Source organism: Palaemon carinicauda, chromosome 3, assembly GCF_036898095.1.
Source record: "Palaemon carinicauda isolate YSFRI2023 chromosome 3, ASM3689809v2, whole genome shotgun sequence".
Lineage (NCBI taxonomy): Eukaryota > Metazoa > Arthropoda > Malacostraca > Decapoda > Palaemonidae > Palaemon > Palaemon carinicauda.
Genome location: NC_090727.1, coordinates 90,805,284 through 90,813,402, shown reverse-complemented (window position 1 = coordinate 90,813,402; position 8,119 = coordinate 90,805,284). Strand labels below are relative to the sequence as shown.

The 8,119-nt window shown below is 33.4% G+C and overlaps 1 non-coding gene across 1 annotated transcript; it reads left to right on the top strand.

The window, feature by feature from the left end:
- Positions 1–6,902: 6,902 nt before the first annotated feature.
- TRNAR-ACG (transfer RNA arginine (anticodon ACG)) lies at positions 6,903–6,975 on the top strand. The gene has a single exon. It is a non-coding gene; the product is annotated as a tRNA-Arg (tRNA).
- The last annotated feature ends 1,144 nt before the right edge of the window (positions 6,976–8,119 follow it).

The window sequence follows — 8,119 nt, the reverse complement described above, 5'->3', positions numbered from 1 at the left end:
ATATATACATGTATATGTATATATGTATATATATATGTATACAGTATATATATATGTATATATATGTATATGTATGTGTATACATATGTATATATATGTATATATATGTATGTATATGTATATATATGCATATCAATTCGTGAAAAGGCAACTGTTGTGCGGCAATTGCAATTAATTCCCTCAACACTGATTCAAGAATCAGTCTTTCAGTGAGTCGGTAACATCAAGCGCTGAACTCCACTGAGCCTCCTAGTCCCATAGCATCCACACTTTCATAGACTTTACAATTATTGTAATTTTTATATCGATATCACGGGGAAAATAAATAATAAAACACTCGTATTAATTATTTATTTCTTTTTATTACATTTTAATCAACATCATCTCTTAACAAAGTGTGGAATTTATTAACACTCGGATTCCACATTCCACACTTGATCAAGATGTGGAGCAGATTAGCCGTATCGATGACGTCAATTCCACGTTTCGGCATCGACGAATGACAGTGACTTCCACGCGCAGAAACCATCAAAATAATTTCATGATATATCGATATTTTGAATTTCTATGTGACTCCTTAGTTTTAAAAGCCTCGAAATTGAAATTCCATTCCAAAACTAATATGAATTTTATATTTATCAAAATAATATATTTCTATTTAGGGAATTAATAATTTCTATATGGGATAAGTAACTGTATGAGCATTTTTGTCCTTGAAATCGAGGAGATGATTTGCTTTCGTGCAAGTTGCTCGGAGTGAGAGAAGCGGCTACATGAAAGAAACAGAGGAAATCCTAAGTGTTTCAATTATCCATAGACAATTTAAATACGCTAATAAAAGATTAAAATCAGTTAGATCAAAGCCACAGATGAAGAAATAAGGAAAAGGGCCAAACTAGAAAGCAGGATTAGAAAATGGCTTAATAAGCGAGTTTCCACAACAGTCAGTTAACCGCCAGCTCGTATTGCGTCGGCCTAAAGACTGTGATCCTTCAAGTGCGGTGATGTCAAAGCATAAAAACACCGTCATGTTTTCCTTTTAAATTATCTATACTCTTTAAGCATTGCATTGTAGGCCTATCCTACATTGCAGATTCTGCATCTATGTGTTTTAGGTGTTGCATTGTAGGCCTATATAACATTACAGCTCCTGCGTCTACAGAGCATTGTATTGTAGGTCTAACCTGACATTACAGTCAACAGGAACATCGTTGCTTTTGTGCAGTATTGTAAAATCCAGAATTTCTATTCCTCCTGTGTTTCTTTGGTAGCAGCAAATACGATCTATTTTAGTGTACAAACGATTACGTAATTTTCCCTGAAATTAGACTCAACTTCAGATTCTGAGGACTTTTTTTTCTTTCTTTTCTTTTTTGATAGGATGAAACTATTTCAGTGAAGTTACTTTTCATATATAAATATGACCAGTTTAATATTTTTACATTTTAGAGTTTTAATTAAAATTCATTATATATATCATCATCATCTCCTACGCCTATTGACGCAAAGGGCCTCCTTTCATTTCGACAGTCGTCTCTATATCAAGTTTCTAAATCAATACTTCTCCATTCATCATCCACTTCACATCCTATAAAACGGAAGTGTCCAAAGAATTATATCAAACATGGTCTATAACTATTGAAAGTATTTCTTGAAAAGATTATGAAGATTAAACCTGAAAGGACCCAGAAGAATATATTCATGCCTTCATAAGAAGGACATCTTATCTTATTTATTAAATATGTAGGAAGTTGAGTCTCACGCAGAGAAATCCTCTACCACATGTTTTTGGTTTCGCTCTTCGGTGGTTGGCTTCTGTTTTTGTGAATTTGGATATTGATTTTATCTCTCTCTCTCTCTCTCTCTCTCTCTCTCTCTCTCTCTCTCTGCTTAATGGAATATAGTATATGGAAGTTGCGATAGAGTTATTATTCTTTTCCTTTATGTAGATGCTACACTAATACATGAAATAGACCTATTCATGTTTGGCTACATGTTTTTTCATCAGTTAGTAGTTAAAAAATTTCAGTTTAGTGTTCGTTTCCCTGTTCCCTTAGGTTTTACAAAAAGAAAGAAAAAAAAACTTCGTGGGTTCTTGTATTAATCCAGTTCTCATGGTTTCTTTCATCTATTAATCTTCTTTTATGTATATCTTTTTGCCCATTTCTTTAACCTTCCTTTGCCCTCGTCTCATGTTTGACCTGAAGAAGATAAACATGAATTGATACGCCTGATTCAATAGGAATGACGTAATTGCATCGTTGAGGATTAATCCGATTCCGAATAAAGAATGAAAATGTTGTAGGCCAAAAAATTTTCCACTTTTTTGCGTGAGAGGACAGTTTAATTCTTCGTCAAATTGAATTAATAGTAAAGTAAAAAGGTCAGTAGAATATTACGGAGACGAAAATTAAGAAAATAATAGCATACGTGACCGTCAAAGATTATAATCATTCAAGGATGTTAAAGTTTTTCATGTATTTTCATGTATTCTATGTACTAGTTGTTCATTTTCGTCTTGTTTTTTGGTTAATATATGATTTGGAGTCAAAAATAGTAAGAAATAGTCTGTCATTTCTTTTGCCTCATATCGTACTTTCCTTCTTTTCATTTACCTCATTCATTTGAAACCTTTTGTATTGTGAAAGTTAGTGTCCTACCAAAATTTGATAAGTTATAAGGTTATTTTTCTTCTGATTACTCCCCAAAGCAGCATATTCTCACCCGTTTTTAAAGGGAATTTCCCTTACAATGTTTTGCTGCAATTCTGAAATAATTGAAATTAGAGTAGAACGATCTGCTACAATTTGATATCTGCTCTTCGTGTGGATCTTAACTGCTCAACTGTTTCAGAGTTTAGATTCTTTACCTTTTTCTTCTATTATCACATCCCAGGTTTTCTTTAAATCCAGCCCTGTGGGTTTTTTGGTGGTATCGAAAATATTTATATATGGTCTACACGCGAATGTATTTGGGAATAACCTTAAGCATCTCCCCAATGTTATAAAGAGAAATAGTTTATATATATATATATATATATATATATATATATATATATATATATATATAGTATCGCTTTATATATATATATATATATATATATATATATATATATAGTATCGGTCATGCTCAACGGCATTGCTAGACTTATAATTACGCCCTCTCTCCTGTCACTCGAATAGGGGGCCAGGGGAGTAGTAATACCGAGGTGAGAGGGAATAACCTGAAAAGAAAGGGGAGGGGTGGTAAGGGTTGAATCTGTGTGTATATCTATCAAAAGGTTCGCGTTCACTGGTTTATAACTACTGCTATTAACTTCCATTACGTTAGGGGACAAAGCTACTAATCTTGGAATATATCTCTCCTTTAAGTTTAATCTAGATTAGTGACGTCATTCAGCATTTTCGACCCTTATTCCAGGAAATATTTACCTCAAGGGAAGCGAAGATTGCAGAACCGTCTAAAAGTTCTCTAGCTTTTAGTCGTGAAAAGTTTACGGGGTTTTCTTTGTTTACCTTGAGGCACACAGCTAAAGTCTATTTTCCATCTGGTTTATTGGTAAGTCCTTCTGCAATAGCTTATCTTTTTACCTTTCTACGTTGTCTATTTTATCTTCTGGAGAGAGGAAGCTTGTGGAGTATAATGTCTTTTCGAGGAAGGGGAACAAAATTGCAGTGTTGTTTCGAATGAATGATTATAATAGTTTTGTTCCTTTGATATTAGATGCCATAAAATAGATTCGTCGATTCATACTTCACAGGAAAGAATACAGTGAAATGGAATTATTTGTATTCATGACAAATCAATTAATTTTCTCATTTCTTTCAATGAAAAATATTGTGTGTTTTGGGGGTGGAGTCTCTCTCTCTCTCTCTCTCTCTCTCTCTCTCTCTCTCTCTCTCTCTCTCTCTCTCTCTCTCATTGAAAGATTAAGAAAGCATACCTTGCCATAGTTACAACTATTACTGTAGTTCATACTGTTGTTGTTACTCATAGCTATGCAGTTTGCTTTTAAATACCAGCATCAAAGCAATAAGAATCTCATCATACACAACGCTGACATGGATGTATAGGCCGTCTATACTGAATTTTTAATGTTATAGAATGTATAATTTATTGGTTTATGGTGTTCTTTCACAATATTGAATTAATTCAATTTGGTTATCGGATTGATAAAGAACGAAAGAAATTAAGATGTAGGCATGCTTTGTTTAACATATTATCTAAATGTATTTAATATTTAGTTTCATGAGTAATATCCTTTCATAAATAGTTTATAATATCGATATACATAGATAGAATTATATCTATTTTCTTTACGTTTAAAAGAAATAAATTTATTTTTTTATCGTTTTGTCACACCTCAAATTCACTGACGGTTTCAGTAAGATTTCCCCGAAATTAAGAATCTACATTTTCAAATGAAATTTGGGTCGAAAGAATGACTGGCCGAAACGTTGTTCTTTCCTGAATCACAAATGATTGACAAGAATCGCATAATTTCCTTTTTTCTCGTTTGTGTTTTCATAAATTATTATTGGGTACATGTGACCAGATTTTGATAACATTTTGCAATCGTGGACAATGTAATGCTGGGAAACTATTGAAAGGATAACCCGTCTGCAATGAAGAAGTCCGATATAACCAAAATATAAATAGAGCAATGTTGAAGTTTTTCACGGAAATGTAAATATCTCCACCATCAAAAAGATTGTTGTTGTATTTTATTGCATTCGGAAATGTTAGTAAGAGAAGTTCTTTTTTTCTTATTTTCCCTGGCACTTACTCTATTATTTAGGGAGATTAGAATTACCGTCGTTATAGTATGAGAATTCTTTTACATTGAACCGATTTCTTTAATCATTAGTAAAATTGTATTCAGGTGGTTGGAAGTCTTGGGCCTGGATGTTCCTCCCGAATATCCTTTGGCGTTGAGAGGCATCACAAACACCTGTCACTTCAAGCTGGGGCAAATGTGATGATAGGAATGTTGAAGGCTTCTCTTAACACAGTTTAGTTTACTCCAGACGTCCTAGATTACTTGGTGCTGTTTGATTATTGGAGTTGTATTTTTATTTACTTTGCACACTTATTTCACCAATATTCAATATACGAAATAAGTAGGGATGGAGGTTCATGTATTGAGTCCAAGGTTGTATTTGTATATAATAAGAAGTGCTCTGCATTTGCAGAAGAGGAAGGTCTAACGCCTTCCTGCTGCCCCAGAGAAGCACCTACATTCGACGGAGTCGACAGAGGAGGCCTCTGTTTTCTTTACTTCTTTTTGGTTAAGCCTTTTTTCATGTTTCATTCTTGTTGCTGGCTTTAACGTCTTCGATTAATGATAAAGTTTCTTTGAGTCTTCTGAGATATATTTGTACATATGAGTCTTTAGTTCCGTTATACGAAAGATAAGACCTGATTAGTTTCATTTATCTTGAGGCAACTGATCATCGGTGTTAATTAGTTTTATAATAATGTTTTTTTGTTGCACATGTTTTTTTATGAAGCTAGAGTATAAACATTTTGTTAGCAAGAAGAGCGGAACTTTTCTTTTCTTATGTTCATTGAAAATGAAAAAAAAATCACTTGTTTTATTTAGTTTAAGGCTGAACCTAGAGAGTAGTCATCGTAATTGTAACGTATGCCATATTCAGAATGAAGGATTGATGTAAACTTGTGGGGGTATCCAGAGACAAGTAGGCTTCTTGAGACACCTTTTATTAAAGCACCCACAGAGTGACGGAAAATGTCTTGAAGCAGATGATGAAGATATTTGTAACAATTATTGTAAGTCTCTCTCTCTCTCTCTCTCTCTCTCTCTCTCTCTCTCTCTCTCTCTCTCTCTCTCTCTCTTTTTCATTTATCGCTCTCAGTATTCACAATTCTAAAAAAAAAACCTTTGATTTCTGTAAATCTCGTACAATTGTTCTCAAAACCCGTGAAGATGAATAAGTTATTTGTCCCTATGAATACTGAATCGGGCCATGTCACTTTTTATTTTTTATTCCAACATTATTTACGCTTATTAAGAAACATGTAGTGCCACATGCACTTTATGAAAATAAGCATGAAAATATTCCTGACACTCCTTCATAGGTATGTTAGAAGATGCAACTAAATTAAGTTTTCGTTTTAGGATTATTGTATATACTCGTATATACATATATATATATATATATATATATATATATATATATATATATATATATATATATATATATATGTATATATATATATATGTATATATATATATATATATATATATATATATATATATATATATATATATATTTATATATCAGCTCAATGTAATCATGACCTATCTATAAATAAGGTCTATACAAGTATATGATTCTTGGCTTTGAATTTAGCGAAAATCTCGAATACCAACTTGTCTCCTACACTTATTTACCCATTCTCATGTAAGGAACCTCAAGTTGTAAAGTCTTTTTCAGGAAAATGGACTTATGGCAATTTATTATGAACACAGAAATACCTCCTTATTTGACAATTTCTTATATCTTTATTAATCATGTCATTGTACAGGATAAGATGCTACGTGTAGTTGAAGTCCTGTTGAGTGGTGAGGACATGATAGGAAGAAGAGAGAGTGAGGGGAGGCGGTATGTCTGTTAGGTGGCATTGGCCTTTTGGCCCATACCCAAAGTTTCACTGAAATATAACAAGGGGAGGAAGGTCCTACACTGCTCGTGTTTATTAAAAAAAAAAAAAGGGGGGGGGGGGGAGTTTGGGGGGGGGGGCGCTTCAAATATCTCCATACATGAAAATTTAATATTTTTATTTCTCGAATGGTGGTGAATTATCAATAGCAGTTATGTAAAGAAGGTTTATATAGCATTGATAAAAAGTAAGTGCCTTAAATCCTTATTTGTAGGAACGGCCTTGTGGCGCAACGGATAACGCGTCTGACTACGGATCAGAAGATTCCAGGTTCGAATCCTGGCAAGGTCGCGGACACTTTTTTTACCATCATCAGCTCTGTTTAATCGTGTTGAAGAAATAAGTAGATTTGATATTGTTTTATTTTTTTTAGATAGGGAGATCATCTCGTTGTTCCTCATGGCGGTTGTGACAGTTTGACTGTTGACGGTTTCGCATTTCCCTTCCTTATTTACTTGTTTATTTCCTTCTAGTTATTAACTTGGTGTTTTTAATTTTGCTTATCGTTCTTTCATCAAAATATGAAGTTCGTAGATTCAGCGGCAGATTCTGGATATCTTTCATATTCATAAACATTATTCAATATTTACCTGCTCTATTTGATTAAAAAATCCTTTTTACTCTATTAAATTCATTTAGTGTTTGGGCCCCTCATTTTTCTATGTATGATATTGCTCATGTTAAGAAACAACAGTTTTTCATAATTACTTCCTCCACTTGATACAAGAAAAAAAAATATAACGCCTTAATCAATTTTCTTGACAACTTTTTTTTTTTGGAAAAAATGACTGCTTAGAAATAATGATAAAACTCAATATTTCCTTTTTAAAAAAGGTCGTGTGACATGCTGAGTACGTTTTTCTATTTTTATTAAAAAAGAAAATATTACTGAGCTCGTTTATTTTCCCAAGTACCTGGACTGTCACATGGCTTAGGCCGACGTTTTATCAACTTGAATTAGGCTTTTAACGGACCATGTCATTAGTTATTTGTTTTATACAAATATTAGTTGAAATATCCCAACCCTCGTAAAGTCTTTTAAAAGGGCTAAAGAATTGTGGCTAGGAGTAGACTTCGCTTCATCATTTTTGGAGAAACTGAGGAAATATTTATCCATATTACCTTTTTTTCTGCATTTGTTGGTATTCATAATTCTCTTATGTTTTTGATAACTTATTGATTCTTTATTATGATTCCTTTTTATGAAATTATGTTTTGTATGCAACCTCACCATTCTTGTGAGCTAAGGATGATGGGTTTAGGGGAGTCTTTAGGTCTGCCTGCTGAGTCATCAGTAGCCATTGGCTGGTGCTCCCTGGACTTTGCTTGGGTGGAGAGGTGGCTTGGGTGCTGATCAAATCTTAGACTCTCTGGGGGTGTTGTCCTGCTATGACATTGTCACTGTCCCTTACCTCTGCCACTTGTGAGGCGTCTT